This window comes from Ambystoma mexicanum, chromosome 2q (genome assembly GCF_040938575.1).
Source record: "Ambystoma mexicanum isolate Mex_15411 chromosome 2q, UKY_AmexF1_1, whole genome shotgun sequence".
Lineage (NCBI taxonomy): Eukaryota > Metazoa > Chordata > Amphibia > Caudata > Ambystomatidae > Ambystoma > Ambystoma mexicanum.
The window spans coordinates 1,204,436,242-1,204,454,124 of record NC_090924.1 but is presented as its reverse complement, the minus strand read 5'-3'; the positions used below and the strand labels follow the sequence as shown (position 1 = coordinate 1,204,454,124).

Below are 17,883 nucleotides of genomic sequence, written 5' to 3'. Positions count from 1 at the left end.
TGACAGAAGAATTGCAGAAGAACAACCGATGCATGATCTATTACTCTCTCTCTCCCTTTCCTGCTTTTTATGGGGAATAGTTCATGCATAACACTCATGATATTCTGACAAAAATATTAGCTTTATATTGAATGTGGCATGCTTTACATAATGGCATGACTGATTTATTTAACCTTTTTTTTTAAAAACAAACATATCTTTGTTTAATGTGACCACTGAATAAGTTGTGTCCAATATATTCCTTTGGGGTCTAATTGCACATGATTTATAAACTGAACCAGGAAGGGGGCACGTAGATATGATGTCAGAGCGACAGTGCCATGATTTCTAGTTGTCCAGAAATCACAGTGTATAGTAGCTCTTTAAAAAATACTGAATATCTCTTTGTGATGCAACCGTAATAAAGGCATAACAGAGCATATGTAAACATGTCATAAACGAGTTTAGCAGTAGCTTACAAAAGGTGTGTGCTATGATGTATCCCTACTTTATTATTGAACACAAGAAAAACAAAACAATTTACAAAAATAGAAGCAAAAAATAATCTCATTTTGGTATACATTTTGTAGGTTAATGTTATTCAAGTAGATTTTTTTTTATAACTTACCAATTATTTATTTTACAATATGTCTGGTGTACGTTTGAGTGTGAGTTTGACCCATCAGTTTTGGTCACAGATGAAAGATGAACTGTGCGGAAATTGTTACATTTTTCTGTGAGCAGACGACGTGGTTTCAGTAGATTGTGGTATCCTAAAGTTATCCTGGAGTCTATGCATTATACTTTCTGCCACAGACGCTGACGCAAGGGGAATGTAAATAATCTATCTATTGTAATATTGCCCTCCCTTCATGACATAAATCAATGTCACTGGTTACAAGATACTGTGTGTTGGGATAGCCATCATAAAGTACATCCTAATTGTTTCCATACATTATTGTGAACTATAAACAAAAACCTCTGCAACACTCCTCTATTACTTGAATCATCTGAGGGGTCATAGATTAGGGGCTATCATGCTCCATTCACTCTCCCAGTGTGTACACCACCCCTTCTCTTGTACCCTATAACGTACTTACAACACTCAACTGCTTCCATAGAGACAGACTTAACAGAATTCACATAGCACAACCAATCAAGTAAGAGCCTGATTGTAACGATTTGACAAGCACATTTATCAGACATTATAGGCCATGTGAGCACAGTCATTGACAGATTCCAGCTAACACATGGCCTAAACAAATGCCTTATTCATACATTGAATTCATTCCAAACAGGAGTTTCCTCTCAAGAAATCAAATCCCCCATCCTCCCAGAAGGAAACATCGACCTTTGTAACCTGGATGCCTGAAATAAGGTATAGGCTGAGGTTGGAAATATGTATGGAGGTGGGACTGAAGTTGTAAATGGCCATACTAGCTATGTACTTCAAAGGATCTTGCACTATGGCAACTAGCATTCACAACAGTCATAAATACCTCCAGCTTGAAGCTCAAAGGAACTGACACCAGTGTGTTGTACCAGCCAGAAAATGGCATGCTATTTCAGATTGTGATTGGATGCTGAATGTGAAAACATATTTTTGTGATATAATGTTAATTATGTAAATGTGGATACCTTCATGTAAAAATGGTGTGTACCAGTGAACTAAGTATCCTAGAGCCTGTGCCGGCAAGCCTGTTATCTTGAGATGGAAATACTATTTATTAAGGAACATTTTAAAAATCTGTAACTAATCTACCATATGTCATGCCAAGACAAAAATAATTTTATTTGGTTTGCTAAAGTGAGAGTATCTTGATGAATGTATAAGTAACTTGATCATATGTGAGGAATATGCTGTTCCAGAAAACTAAAAGTCACATCAAATGGGAGGGAATGGGAGGGAAACTTGGTGTAGAAGTCATGCCCATTAGACTTCCATTAAACTACCATCTTTATGAAAATGCCCATTAAGTATGGAGGGGGTGGCATAGTCTGATATCTCTTTGGAACCCTGTCCAATCATATGCATTGTGTGGGAACACACATTCACTCACTCGCTGACGATCTGGTTGATGAAGAGGAAGAAGGAAAGAAGAGAGAATATATAACAACAGAATGGAGAAAGGAATAGATTTGTTTTCCTTTTACCCATTTTTAAATCACGAGTAGAGAACTACAGGAGAGGCCTACCTGGATTTAAAGTCCAAGGTCTTCCTCATAGAAAAGACAGCAGCCACACTCCATCTTGCTGGCTGAGAGCCACCTATTCCAAGAGAAGGCAAAGTGAATGAGTCCTCAAGAGGGTGCCCACCTGTCTGAAAGATAGCCAAAACAAACAAAGAAGAAATTCATATGTATATATAATATTAAGCAGAAATAATCCTCAGGGGCACAAAAAACCTTGTTTTACTTATGAGGGGTGGGGGCATATAAGTTGACTGTACATCCTGAGAAGTTAGGAAATATAGCCGAAGTTTATGTGCTTCTTGAATTATATATTTGATAGCATAGGTCCTTTGGCGTGCATATGGAGAGCTCCCAAACACCCTTTACTGTGTAATAATCAAACACAGAAGAAGTTTTCTGGGAGACAAATGATATCTCACTGTGTAAATACCTAGTAAAATAAGGGAATTGAAGTAACTTCCTAGTTACAACACTAAGTAGAAGTCTGTTATTGGCACAGATGGGTTTAAGACAAAGAAGAGAGAGCGATTAACTGTTACCTATTTACCCCCTTTTAAGATGTCCATCGAAAATAAGTAATGTACACTTTTACATGGAAATGCAATAGAACCACCATTGAAAGGAATTTAGCTGACATGTTTAACTGATATTTTCTCTTTACAAACAATTTACATGCATAAGTGCCAAGTAGCATGTCTTTTAAATGTAGCTTTCTAGAGCACTGATTGAAATTCATACATGCCCATTTAGTAAGGGGGGGGGTATTTGGCTTCAATGAATAAGAAGTAGGAGATATAGATAGACATGGGTGTTCTGAATTAATTTGGTTTCCATTACAATGACAGCTTTATCCTGAGCCCCATGCGCTTTTCAATGCATGGTGGATGCATGTTCAGGATAAATCAAAGGTACAGATGGTGATGTGCGTGTTTACAAAACTCGTTGTAAAACAAGACCCATTCACACAACTGTTTATTCCAAAAGGAGCAGAAATATTTTTTAAGTGTTTTAATAATATCATTATGACATATAAAAATGGGAGTGGGGTGCGAGTGGCAGTCTGTGTACCAAACTTGCTTGGTGGCTGATTTGAAGTCTGTTCACTGTGTTTCCTATCTGGAGGAGGAGCTGCTGCACAAAAACCCACGCTACTGCACAGCGGCGCAGAGTGGCGGGCGAGTGGCAGTCCATGTACTGAACTTTCTGTGTGGCTTATTTGAAGTCTGTTCACTGTGTTTACTATTTGGAGGTGGAGCTGCTGTACAAATACCCCATCTAACAAGGAGCATAGTCGAAGTGGCAGTCCGTGCAGTCAGTGTGGGCAGCGTGGGCTTCCCTCCCACGTGATCCGCCGCTGCTCGACGTGAGAGTAAGCCGCTGTCTTTATCAAGCGGAGCGGGGGATTGTTTTTACAGTTCCTTAGGGCCTGCGAGGACCGTTGACTATTACCAGCAGAACCTTAAACTAGCTTGTGCCTATAACAGAAGGAGCCTGCCTCCCACCCCATGAATGATCTTTGGAGTGGTAAACTGACTATGCCTCCGACCAAGAAATATGCACATTTGTCATATGAGGAGACTCTGGCTGCAGAAAATATTCTGTTGCCACCCTCCCCTCAGGATGGTGAGTGTACAAAGCCTAAAGGTCTTCCCCAGCTTCCGGACTGATAGAGTGGGGCCAAGATCACATTCAAGACATACATTGGCAACGGGGGATGAGTAGGGAGTGAGGGATATACATTCTAATTGCCAAGGTTTGATCACCATGTTCTTCAAACCAAATGCACTTAAAACAGCGTTACTGTATCCTAAGCCAAGCAGTCCTGTTCTAACATCAAAACCCTTATCCGCACCTAGAGTAACATTTTTGGTGCCATCTATCTCTATTGGAAGTAATGCGAGTTCCAGTTATTTGGACTTTCCGCCTGATTTGGGTAAGAGGTATGTAATGGACTTTGACTTCCCTCTCTCTTCAATGGGCTCCCCACCACTGCTTGTGGTCAGTGGCAATTTTGATGTGCATTTTATAAGGCAAAATTACAAATCGCCCCGTGGGAAGACTCTCTGATGACAAACAGTCAGGACCTATGTGTCATGGTCTCTCTTTATGAGAGCTTAAAATTAGAGACAAAATCTAATGCAGTACTTTTGGAATCGCTCCTGTTCAAATTTGACAACAGAAACCTGCATTCTAAAGAGAAGGAGTTCTTGTACACTTGTGGTCTGACTGATATCAACAAACATCTTAAAGGACTGGAGTGTGTGGTTGTGGAGCATGAACCGATTATGGACCAGACTCCAGAGGAATTGCATTGATCTCCCAGGCTGAAGAGGGTGATAAACCAGAAGTTGTCCAGTCGCATATTAGGGCCAAACAAACAGATGCCTTAATGTGTGGCCCTGACAGCATCCCCATTAATAAGACTATAAAATCACGAGATGATAAGAGTCGTCATGCTTGGCGTCTCGACTGCCTGACAACTGCCAGAAGGAAGTGGGTCATATGACAGGAGGAGGTGACACTCAAGTCCTTATTATGCCCTTGGACATCCCTTTGGGCCCTAGGACTGTAAACAAGGACCTTCCTAAGACCTCTGGAAGGACAGTTTGGAAAAGGAGGGGGGCTTCAAAGAAGAAATGTATAAAGCTCCGGCAGTAAACTTGAACTCTCAAGCCTCCAGATTATTTTTCCGGTCCCTGTTCCCTCAGTTGAACACGGACAAGGAACTGGAGCTGCCCAAACTTGGAGCTCGACCCACATCTGCTCCCCCGCTTGATGGCCTAGCTTCTTCTGTTTCATCTATTCTCAGTGAATTTTCAACTAGAGTGGGAGAATCAGCTCAAGCTACTATTCAGCATCAGGCCTTGTTAACTAATCCTGAGATTCCCCAGGGTGCATGGCTCTCCCAATCCTCAAATTTGGAGGTAGTGAGGGAAGCACCAGGGGGTGGCACTGGGCTAGAAGTACTCAGCAGCATGGGCATTGAATAAAAGTTGGGCGAGTAAGGGGTGGAGGACAGGGGCGTTTTCTGATGGGCTTGGGCCTACCGACCACTAAAGAGACACTGGACTAAAACGTTTTAGACCACTGACATATATGAATAAGGGTAGGGGTATTCTATTTGAAAGTGTCATCCATGAGAGTATGGCTGTCAGTTTAAATCATTCTAATGTATTCCATTTTCTTTCAGAGGTCGTTAACTTGAAAGGAATTTCAACATCTGACATCAAAATAGTTCACTTCCCTGTGAGACAGTGTATTAGCCGATCTGTGGTCAACTTCAATTCAAAGTTGATTGCAGATTTAGTATTACACGAGAGAGAAGATATCAGAATTTTTGGTTTTGATGTGATTGACTTGTGGATGACTGTTTAGCAGAGAAATGAAGGCCTCTGAAGGTTCACTTGACTGGCCATGGCTAATAAGAAACATGCAACATTAACCATTACTATGTGCCCCATCTAGTCCAGGGACAATTTGGGAATATTACATAATCAAGTTGTAGGGCAGGATTTAGGGCACAATTGGTAGTATGTCTACAAGAGACCTGGCTACTGTTCCCTCCTGTTCTGGACCAGTGTGTGATCAGTGCTCAGTTTGCCAGGATGGGGGACTGTGGAAGACCCTATGGAGGCCTACTAACTTTGATTTGATTAGATGACAGCCTTAGGGTGATCCAGACTGTCAACGATTTCTTTGTCATTTTACCAATGTTGAGTTGGATGATGAGGCTTTTACTCACTTGTTAATCCTTAATGTCTATTGGCACAAGAAAGTGTTGGATGTATCCACCTTCCTGTATCACCTACTGGGTTTAATCAATGATTGGTGTGCCTTGCCTATGGGGGGCCAAGTAATATGGGTTGGGGACTTGAACTCTAATTGTATGATACTATGGAGTACCTGTGGGCTCAATGGGTCAACACAGAGCAGACCGTAAAACACTTAACGGGGCTCAACTGTAGCACCTTAACGGTGAGGTTCAGGGAGATATTCCACAAAACTTTACCTGGTCCAACACCTCATCGTTCTCAACCATTGATTATGTATTTGCTACTGATTGGCTTTTTGACAAGTGTGATACACTCCTTATTTCACAAATGTCATTGAGCGACCACTCTAGGTTGATGGCTAGGTTTTCTTATGGTCACCAACATCCTCGCGTGGTCAGTGAAAGTTTGGCTAATTTGTTTGCAAACTCCTCTGGAATCCACCTATATTGGAATGAAAAACTTGCACAAAGGGTTAATAGATTCTTAACTGAAGTGCTTGAGAGCTCAACGTACGAATGAAAGTTATGGGTGCTGTGCCCTGCCAAATTTGAGGAGTTTGTGGTACATTTGGACAAGTCTCCGTTGACTCAGGGTAGGAGCATGCTGCCCAAGAATCTTGGAACCCATGCACATGCCTACGACAAGGTAGTTTTGGCTAAGAAAAAAATAAATTGAAAACAATTAAGATCATTAACACTTAGGGCCTCATTACACGGATGGCGGTAAGGATTTACCGGTACTGGTAAAATACCGGTACCGGTAAATCCTTACCGCCTTACTACGAGGTCCCTTTGTGGGTTGGGGAATTTAACGCCTGCTTTTTGCAGGCGTTAAAAACCAACCCGCAAAGGGACCCAGGGAGCTAATTACGGTACCGCAATTTGCGGTACCGTAATTAGCGCCTTTCCCATTCCCATAGAGCCCTATCGGGAAAAAATGGGAATGGGGAAGGGCAATGGTGGAAGGGGGAATTACCGCCCCGCCAACCTTGGAATAGGGCGGTAATTCCCCTTTCCACCAAGGCGGTGCCGGTATTTTACCGGCATGAACCATGGCGCTAATAGCGCCATGCTGCTCCGCCATCCGTGTAATGAGGCCCTAAGACATGATTGGGCCCAGACATAGCTAATGGGTTACGTAGGGTCTATGCCAAATGTATCCCTACTGGCTGTGCAGTAGCAGGGTTAGGAGATGTCAGGAAGATGCAGAGGCACTACTGCAGACTTTGCAGTATAAGAACTCACATGTGTTTTGGCAATTAATGAATTCACTAGATTCCTGTCAGTCTGAAAAACAGATACATGCAGTGTGAGAATGACTGGTTCCTTCACTTCTCTGCACTGAATGCTCCTTCCAATGGAGTTTCTCCTTTTTTGTCACCTATCACTGGAGAAAAGATGATGCATGCAGCCTTTGACGCAGACATCATTTTAGATGTAATAAAGAGGCTGACTCTATCGAGGGCCCCTGGTCCTAATAAGCTATCAAATTACGAAATTACGTGTTTAAAGATAAAGCAACTGTCTGGGCTAAGGTGTTGCATACCCTGTTTAAAAAGGTGGTGATCTCAGATCAATTTCCACCTTCTTGTTCTAAGGCTCTTATAGTTCCTAGATTTAAGAAGGGTGTGAGAACAAACCCATTGAATTATCAACCTATCGCTCTCCTAGATGCAGACAGCCAGGTGTTTTCATCCATCTTGCTGTCTGATCTGGAGGAGTGGGCTGTGGCAGCTGAAAGATTGACAAAGTGGCAGACCAGCTTCCGCAGAGGTCTTGTAACATCCCTGAATGGCTCTACTATCAGTGTATTCTAGCATCTTGCCCGGGATGTCAAATGTGAGACACTGCACACGGCATCCATAGATCTAACTGCAGCATTCAATGGTGTGGATAGTCAACTTCAGTGTAATTAGCTGAGGAGGTGGGGGATGAAGAGGGTCTTCGAAGACTCTTGGTGGGCCTTCATGAGAACTCAGAGATCTAGGTATGGCCGAATGGTGCAGAGGGGCTCTCTCACAGCATTCTGACGGGTCAGGGGGTTAGGCAGGTTTGCTTTTTGGCACCCTGTTTTTTCAACCTCTACCTGTGGAATGTGGACAACTAATTAGGTCCTGTGGTATTGGTCAGTCCGCGATAGACCAGCTTAGGCCACATTGGTTATCCTATGCTGATGACTTCTTTCTTTTTGATTTTACACCAGTGGGAATGCAGCATTTATTTACAGAATTTGAGGTCTATATGGGGAAACATTCCCTTGAGATTAACACATCTAAAACAAGATTCTGTGCTGCTCCAAAGGCACAGGAACATCAATCCCAAATGGCATGTTGGGAAGCCGGCTGCCACAAGCGAGTTCGGAGGGGTGCACAAATTAGTTTAGTTTTAGTTAGGTTTATTCTTATTTGATAATGCGCTCCAAACCCTGGGGTAGCCGGGTGCAGCGGTCACAAGAATACTTAAGCTTAGGTTACATACCATAAATTAACAATGGGAGATATATTGCCATTGAGTCGGATAATTTGTTCGACTAGGGGTTCGACTAAGGGCGACAGTTTCAAACTAAAGGAGGGTATTAGTGTCTGAAGCTACCCTAGGTCCGTAGTATTTACGAATATCCGTTGTTAGGGATATCACGCAAGCTCGCATCATTGAGCTTTCACATCTCGTTAAATTGACAGTATGAGTTGTATGTTTAGGAATCAACTTCATTCAAAAGATTCATGACTTGCTTTGCTGACAACATGCAAGAGGATATGGTATAAACAGGTGACATTTAGCTTATAATACAAGAAAATGAAAGCAGAGTCGGTATATTACGAACATCAAACAGAAGGAGGGCCCACTTACACACTTACCCTCAATACAGCAAACAGCCAACATATCTTCAGAATACACTTTTGCAATGCGCGTGCGCTAATATGTGCGTGCCTTGGCATTTGTAGGATTGTGGGTAAATGGGCGGGACTTGCCAGCAACACCTCTACAAATAAATTAAAAAAACGTTTTCAGTAAAATGAAACACACGTTAGGTGAGTTCATATCAGTCCTTCATGGTATCCATACCAAGTAAAATGGCCAAGAGGTGAATAAAGCAGCAGGGCAGCAGGTAAGTAGGTGAAGAGCAGGACACAGTCAACCACAGCCAATAGCACTTTAGAATGCACTTTTGCAAAGTGCACGCGCAAAGGCGTGCATGTCTTGGCTTTTGTAGGATTGTGGGTAAATGGGTGGGGCTTGTCAGCAACACCTCAAGTAAAATGTCCAAGGGGTGAATAAAACAGCAGGGCACACGTATGTAGGTGAAGAGCAGGACACAGCCAACAGCACTTTAGAATGCACTTTCGCAATGCACTTTCTGACATATTTAGATATCTGTAACTGTCTCCTCTGCAATCTCCCCAATAAAGATGTTTTGTAAGGCCATTAAAGATTCATGACAGCTCAGCCAGTCTTCACACTAAATAAAGGTGACAATATCTCTGAAGCTCTTAACAACTTCGACTGGCTTTCTATTCATTTGAGATTTAAATGTAGGTTCAAGTGGACCAATACAGGAGATGGATCCAAACCATCTTTCAGACCAGCTCACAATCTCACTCTAGGACACTGCCAACATATAATGCTGCCCACTGCTTCTCAGTCACAACCTTTTAACTTAAAAAATATAAAACAAGAAGTGTGGTGGTAGCTGGTTCTGTGCTATGGAATACCCTCCAACCTGAAGTAAGAATACAAACTGACTACAGTAATCCAGGTACCTCTAAAACCCTCTTGGTCAGAAAGGCATTAATTTGTAGCAGGTACTGTTCCCAATACTGATACAACTGCATACAGGATCAGGCACATAAGGACTGGCTACACTTGTAACCAAGTACTGCATCTGATGTGTTGCACAGCAACTTTACAGTCTGAAACCTCTTCTATGTAAGTGTAATTTATGAGTTAATTCACCCAACCAACATTCCATTCTTCCCTCTTTTTCACTTTATGACTCAGAAGTGTTACATACTCATGTGACTCATTATAAAATACCAAATCAATACATGCAAAATGAATATACAAAACACTCAACATCCATGGGCCCTCTTACCTAGCGTAAAGAGTGACCATTTACCAGAACTCAGGACCTTGCCATATTGGAGGTGCAGACATGCAAAAGTAGAATGAAATGGGAGCCCAGTATTCTTGCTCTATATAATAAATATTAACAACAGGCTTTCCCCAAGTGTTATTGCATTCAGAAAAAAAATAATTACCAAGACCTTTCTCTTCAAGGAGCACCCTGTCCACACCCTGTATCCCTCCAGTTGACCACCTCCTATATCCCCTTATACCACCCCACCTCAGTTAAGCTATTTTACCAGATCTCCAATAGCTGTACATTTTAATGTTCCTCACTGCTGTGAATGATATGTTAATATCAAATTATATGCTATAAGGCTTGTCACATAGTGCAAGAATCTAGCGTTTAACCCTTCAGATCTACATAGCTCTCTTACTTCTGAAATCTAGGTTCATAAGCAATAAATATCAAAATAAAAATATTTAAAAATTAGGCGGATTATAAAATAAAGGGACTGTTGTATGTCTGCGTTACTTTTGTAGTTACACAGCAACACTTGATTACCGTTACTTTGACCTGCTCCATTGGGTTTACTCCTGGGTTTAAGAATAGTGGTATGGGAGTGTTAATCCCTATTTTTGAAAGCGACAGGACTCATTCGGGAATGTGATGGTTTTACAGCAGGTGATAATTCCACCCTTTGTACATTCTCCAGTGTTGCTGTTGAAGTGGAAGATGTACCTCACTTTAGGTAACACTCAGACTTCAGTTGTGCATTAAAACTGTTAGTAATTATTTTACTGCCCAAAAAATTGCATGTAACAGAATTGCCACCTCAAATTTACTGCATAGCCGATATCGTGAAGAGGCACACAGCATGTAGGAGTCCTCTTCAACTCGAGCAAGCAAAGTCTGATCACCTTAAAGTTGTGTTGGTTGGCAAAATAGCTTTATCAAGATATGGAGAGGTCGTGTAGGTCGAAAGCATTGTTTTCAGGTACGCTAAGTACCATCAAAACATCCATCTTCCTGAAGTTGTAATACGTTTTAAATAACGTCCATTTTGGTTTCACTTTAGTTGTCCATATAGCTATCTGTACAATCAAAAGTATGCCCAATTGCCCCTTCATAAGTATATCTTTTGACTTTGACTTCCAAATGTACAGTATAAGCCCCAAAGTAGACTGGGATCGATTGTCCCCTGATACCAAATATATCTTTGAGTACAATGTTAGTATGCAGAAAGAAACATTGGGCCTCATTACAAGGTAGGCGGTAAGGGATTCCCGGCACCGGTAAGGGCACCGGTGCCAGTAATCCCTTTGCGCCCTACTACGGGATTCCTCAGCAGTTCCGGTCCTTTACGCCTGGTCTGACCAGGTGTTAAGGACGGGACCCGCCAAGGGACTTCAGAGCTAATAACGGTACCGCAAATTGCTGTACCGTTATTAGCTCCTTCCCCATTCCCATTGAGCCCTATGGGGGCTCGAATGGGAATGGGGAATAGTATTTGACATGGGGACTTACCGGGTCCTCCAGGGTCGGAATGACCTGGTAAATCCCCATACCGCCTACCCAGACCCGGTATGCGGCAAGGGAGTAGCCAGGCCGCTAATAGCAGCATGGTTACCTCCTACCGTGTAATGAGGCCCATTGTATCCATAGAACTGCTCCAACACACCATTAAGGCAGATAGTTCCACATTCAGAATATGCAATCCGGTTGGTATATTTCCTCATGGACCAGAAAGCCTCTGGTAGAATCTTAGCATTAGGTTGAATGTTCAACCCTTCCATTAGCTCTCGTTTAATCAGCTAGGAATATGACATATTGATCAAATCTTGCAGAATGGTAGAATGCGGCAATAAACCTGGGCAGGACTAAGGCAATATCTTCAACTATCGATGACAATGGTTCTTCAACGGAATGGAAGCAATGGCTGATAGCTGGGAGAATGGTGTTAGGGAGAATTATCTGTTTAGGCTGAATTTCCTAACCTAGTGAGTCCCCCAGCAGCTTTGCTGGATTTCTGGAGTTTGTTTTTTTCATCCTGCCAAGAGTGAGACTCTTTCCTCCCACTCTTGGACATGAATGTGGTTGATTTCTTTGAATGTCAATGTGTTCTATGGGCTATGGGTTCTTTTACTCCATAGGGCCTCATGTGTTTTGCTATGTGTGTTACACCGCACCCTCCATGCCGTAACACTGGGGTGACCTAGAGGATCCCCACCATAGACTCCATACCCTGGGACTGACTACTGTCTCCCAGGGCATGTAAAGTCACCATTGGCTTTACTAGAACTAAATTTACTAACAGAACTAGTACAAACCATCCTATTGTGGGTGTACTGGTAGGGGTAGTTCGATTACCCCTGGGTCTGTTGTTTGAGGGGGCACTGTCCCGTCCCCCTCGTCGAGTTTTGGCTGTTGGCAGTGGATACTACTTTTTATATTCGACCGCGAATATATTCCTATGGGATTCTTCGCATTGTTGGAGGCTAATACTTTTTCACATTAGTCTCTAACATACCGCTGGTTTATTTGTCTTAAATAAATCTACCGGTTGGTATTTTCTGCCAGAACTCGGTTTTTAAAATGGTGTATGTGTTCGCCTCTGTAACTCCGAAACCAAAGGTTGATCCCTTTGTTCCACTTTTGGCGGGCTTCTGCACAGAAGCCCTCCAGAGTGGTGCCATTCTGTCTGGGTACCACAGGGGTTGTGGGAGGGGGTTTAGGCACCCTGGACTGAGTTGCCTTGCCAACTCAAGTTACACTCTTGTGTGATTGGCCCGAGTGGTGAGCCGCCCGCTCACCACTTAGCATGTTTGATTGACAGCTAGGCTGAATGAATGGGGGTTTTCTGCATAAAATCAGGGCTTTTGGGACCGGAACTTCAGAATCCGCCATAGGACCTAAGAATCCGACGAGGGTAAAGCTGAGCCGACCTGCAACCACGACACCTCCGGTGGAGCCCTGCTGAACCAACTCACCACTTCCCAACGACAGACGAGATCTCCCTGCTTGAATGTCTTCTTCCCCTGACTGGTGGGAACAACCAGTCCCTTGCTTTTTCTTCGCTTCCAGGACGTCTAGTGGTTGAATTGCCCATGCTGAGCACCCCGGCAACCGGATAGCCACTAACCGCTGTACCGCGACCAAAAGGTGGTACCTTGTGACTGAGCACTCCGCGGCTGGTCTCTTCCCTGGTGCTGCAACGATCTTCAGCTTTTCCTCGACGACGAGATCATCTCATCTTCTGGCAAAGCCCCGACTTGCATCCACCACCAGGAACAATAGCCCCCACCGGAGCTGCCTCTTCACTCGCAAGGTACTGTGTCCGCCTGGCTTCCCTTGAAACGGTTAGCGTGAGGTGTCTTAAAACCTTACCTTTCCATTGGGTCGCCTCCAGACCTTCTTAAACGTTTGTTCTAAACTGGTCCAACCTTTCTGTGACATTTTGCTACAAAGACTTGAAGTGCATTTCTACTGTGATACTTTTGGGACATACAGCCTTGCCTCTCTCCGAGTGGACCTGGCCGCTGAACTTTGTGATTTACAGTAGACCCTGCCTTGCTCGCTTTGCAATTGTTTTGTAAAAGTGTTCGTACTGAGTTCGTTCCATACCCTGCCTTTTTCTCTCCCTTTCTAACGAATACTAGAGTGCCATCTAGGTTAAAACATTCACCTCTGTCTGCAAATAAGTGGTGCCGTTGAACCTAGACTTGTCGAAATATTGTCATGGGATTGATATATACTTATAGTAACTGTGATTGAAGTCATTTGCCATATTAGTGCCAGTGTGTTTTCCATAGATGTGTTTTTAAATAAATAATTATATATCTTTACACCCAAGCTCTGATCAGTGTCTGCTTGTTCTACTGTGTAAATTGCCCAATCCTGTATACTCCAAATATGGCCTAACTCTTCTTGAGTGGAGTCTGACTGCTCAGCCACAGCTACCAAGTGAATCTGTGTGGTACAGACTGCTACCAAGTGGGTTTACTGCCAAACACCTGTAGTCTTAAATCTTTTGCAGTGATCCCAAAGGGAACTGCACAGGTTTCTGCCTAACACTGGTGGCAGCGGTGGGATTTGTATCGAGTATACTGTTTAGAGTGCTTTTCAACACTTTAGGATAACTAACCACAAAGCTTAGCACTAAAAAAGCAACTTTCTAAAAACATGTCTACTATGGAAGTTTACAGTCAGGAGTCCTTGTCAGGAAAAATACTGAGAGTTTGAGAGCTCTCTGTAGACAAGAGAATCTTTCTGTAAAAGGCAAGAAAGTAGAACTGATAGCGAGATTGCTGGAAAACCAAAGTCTGGGTACTGGTTCAGAGGAACCAACTTCTCCAGCAAATGTAGATAACAGTAATGGTGTTGATCTAAATCAAAGTTCTGATGATAGTGATGAAGAGGCTGAAGAGGATGGAGAGGCTAATTAAACTGTTTCACCTGCTCCTCTGTCTGCCTTACCAGCTGTACCTACTGGGCCTATAGCAGGTCCCACACTAAGTCCTCAAGTCATTGAACTAGAAAAAATGAAAATAGACATGGAATTCAGAAGGATTACTGCTCAAACTGAACAGAAACACCAAGAAATGCAACAAATTCTTAGGCTCCGAGAAATGGAGCTCAAGCATGAGTTAGAAATGAAAAAGTTGTCTGTCGAAACTGCTTCTGTCTCTAGAAGTTCCAGTCCCAAAAGACCCCGGATGCCGAAGGAATTAATTGGTATGTATGAACCAAAGTTGGATGTGTTTGATTGGCTGAGTTTGTTTGAGTACAATCATGGGCTCCAGAACATCACAGGTAATGAGCTGCTTGCCTCGCTGTTCTCTAGGCTTCCCCCTGTTGCGACTGATGTGGTAGTGGAGTTGGGGGAGGAGGATAGGAAAACATATGAAAGCATGAAACTAGCTTTGATAACTAGATTTGGGAAGACCCTTTCCCAGTATCTTAAGAGGTTTAGAACCCTCAAAAAGCATGATGGTACCCCTTGGGCTACCTGGGTGAGTGAAGGGTTGAAAAGCTTAGAGGGATGGATTAAGGGTTACAAGGTGAACACTTATGAAGGTATGAAGAATCTTTTTATGTTGGAGCCTATTTATGATGCCTGTTCTCCTGAGCTCAGACAGCTACTGGCTGATTCGAAGGAATTGGATTCCAGGAAGCTAGCTAAGGCTGCTGACTTGTGGGTTGCCAACAGAGCTACTCATAAGGATTCTGGAGCAACTCAGAAAAAGGATGAGGGAAAACAGCCTAAAAAAGACTCAAAAGAGAATTCTAATAACTCAAATTCCAAAGAGGGCCCCAAACAAAACCATAAGGGTAAGCCACAAGGAAAACTGCAGCAGAATAATGTACCTTCTGGTGCCAAACCAGAGGGAGGCCAGAACAAGCCACCATTCCAGAAAGCATTCGGAAAATGCTTTGTTTGTGGCTCTACTGACCATGTGAAAGGAGATCCCAGATGAAAGGGTAAACCTTCAGGGGTCCAGCTTGTCTCCTTACCTTAGCCTTTGCTCCAGAGGAGGAAGTCCAAATGGCAAGTGGAAACTTTCTACTACTAGCTGATGAACCCATTGGAGTCTCAGCCAGTGTTTCTTTAGTGTCGCTGGGTTTGTGGGAACAACAGAATTTAGATGTCTATAATTCTATCCCAGATAATACTAAAGAGTATTATAAGACAGTGTCCAGGTGAATGGCCAGGAAACTCCTGCCATTAGGGACACTGGAGCCAGCATAACTGTGGTGGATAAATCTTTTTTTCAGGCTGAGGATGTTGCTAAGGCACCCAAACGCCTCACCAAGTTAGCTGGAGGGCCTGTGCAGATGCTTCCCCAATTACCAGTTCTCATCCAGTGTAATGACATGACTGTGAAGATACCTGTCAGCATAGAGAGTGAGGTACCAGGACAAGTTCTGGTGGGTAACGATTTAAAAACTCTCAGAGTTGTGTCTCATACCCCCAGACCTCCTAGTAAACGGTTACAGGAGCTAACCAGACCTGCAAAGGAGAGAACCATGAGAGGTACTCCCGAGGAGATGATGAAGAAGGATATCACTCCTGCTCCACTGGAATTGTCAGCTGCTGTCTCAAAGAAATTAGAAGCAAAAGGGAAACCTAAAACTTCTATACCCAAACCAGCAGCCAGCACTTCAGTGCAGCCAACAAGGACTTCCCCTCGGTTGTCCACAGTTACACCCATAACTCCCCCTCCAGCTGAGGCTGAGAGGGTGGTACAACCCTGTGTGGTAGAATTAGACTCTGAAGAAGAGCTAATGGAAGGCCAGAAACTCATTGGAGATCTGGATCCTGTTGACCATCCTGAGCTGCAGTCTTTACTGGCAGAAGGTGGACCCAACAGGGCAGACTTCATTAAGGGACAGAGGGAATGTCCGACTCTGGAAGGTCTTTGCCACCAGGCAGAAGCTCAGGCTGAAGGGCAAGAGCCTGGGAAATACAGGTTGCACTGGGAAGATGGCCTCTTCTACAGTGAACCGACCGAGTCTGAACCTGGAGACTACAAACGACTTGTAGTACCCAAAGAGAACAGACAACAGTTCTTGCAGTTAGCCCACGAGATTCCTTTGGCTGGTCACTTGAGTTTCAAGAAGACTAAGGAAAGGCACTCTCTCTACTTTTATTGGCCAAAGATGGGGGCCGAAGTAGAAAAACACTGCAGAAGCTGCCACACCTGCCAGACCTCTGGTAAGGTTGGCTCCAAGAATGTGGCACCTTTAGTGCCTCTCCCAGTTGTGGGAGTCCCATTTGAGAGAGTAGGGATTGACATTGTTGGTCCCTTTGATCCTCCAACCTCCTCAGGCAACAGGTTTATACTTGTTGTAGTAGACCATGCTACTAGGTATCCTGAGGCAATTCCTATGAGGACTGTTACCGCTCCGGCTGTGGCTAAGGCCCTCCTTGGTATTTTTACCAGGGTCGGGTTTCCTAAGGAAGTAATCTCTGACAGGGGGTCAAACTTTATGTCCCACTACATGAAAGCCATGTGGAAAACCTGTGGAGTTACTTACAAGTTCTCAACAGCTTACCACCCACTAACCAATTGGTTGGTAGAAAGGTTCAACCGAACCATGAAGAACATGATACGTGCTTTAGAGGAATCCCCTAAAAAGGGAAGTGGGACCTTCTACTGCCATGCCTTCTCTTTGTTTATAGAGAAGTCCCTCAGGAGGGAGTAGGTTATTCTCCCTTTGAGCTTCTCTATGGTCATCCCATCAGAGGTCCATTGGCCCTGATTAAGGAGGGGATGGAGAGTGCTCCTTCCCCCAAGCCAGTCAGAGTGACTGACTACGTGATAGGTCTCCGGAGGAGAATGTCACACATGATGGCGGAAGCAAGTGATAACTTGAAAGCTGGACAAGCATTGGTCAAGCACTGGCATGATCAAAAGGCTAACATGGTTGAGTTTACTCAAGACCAGCTAGTTCTCGTTATGATCCCAACAAGGCAGAGGGCCTTGGAAGACAAATGGATGGGACCCTTCAGAGTTGTGGGTAAACTTGGAGAGGTCAACTATCTGGTGGACTTGGGCAATCCCAAGAAGGCTCCGACAGTCTTCCTCACCAACAGACTCAAAGCGTATGTCTCGAGACCTGATGTATGAGCGTTGCTTCTAGCATCATCAGAGGAAGAAGAAGAGAGTGAAGCTCTTCCGGATCTCCTCAGAGGCTTACCTTTAGACGAAAAAATTGAAGGAGTGAATCTCTCTTCAAATCTGACACCTGAGCAACAAGAAGAGTGCAAATCTATGTAGAATCAGTTTGCCTCTCTATTCTCACTTTCACCAGGCTTGACCCCTTGGGCCCAGCATGACATACTCACTTGTGACTGTCTGCTAGTCAAAAG

The 17,883-nt window shown here is 43.6% G+C and overlaps 1 protein-coding gene and 1 long non-coding RNA gene across 3 annotated transcripts in view; one reads left to right on the top strand and one right to left on the bottom strand.

Moving 5' to 3' along the window:
• LOC138570040 (uncharacterized) overlaps positions 1 to 17,883 on the bottom strand; it is a 799,187-nt gene that overhangs the window by 34,989 nt on the left and 746,315 nt on the right. The window contains exons 5-6 of one of the 2 annotated variants that reach the window (XR_011303384.1): positions 8,803 to 8,927; positions 2,176 to 2,300 (exon numbers count right to left, since the gene is read on the bottom strand). This is a non-coding gene — a long non-coding RNA (uncharacterized lncRNA). The remainder of the gene's footprint in view (positions 1 to 2,175; positions 2,301 to 8,802; positions 8,928 to 17,883) is intronic. The other variant, XR_011303385.1, reaches the window with a different exon arrangement.
• The window catches only part of AGMO (alkylglycerol monooxygenase), a 1,424,437-nt gene that overhangs the window by 1,386,416 nt on the left and 20,138 nt on the right, over positions 1 to 17,883 (top strand). The window lies entirely within an intron of this gene.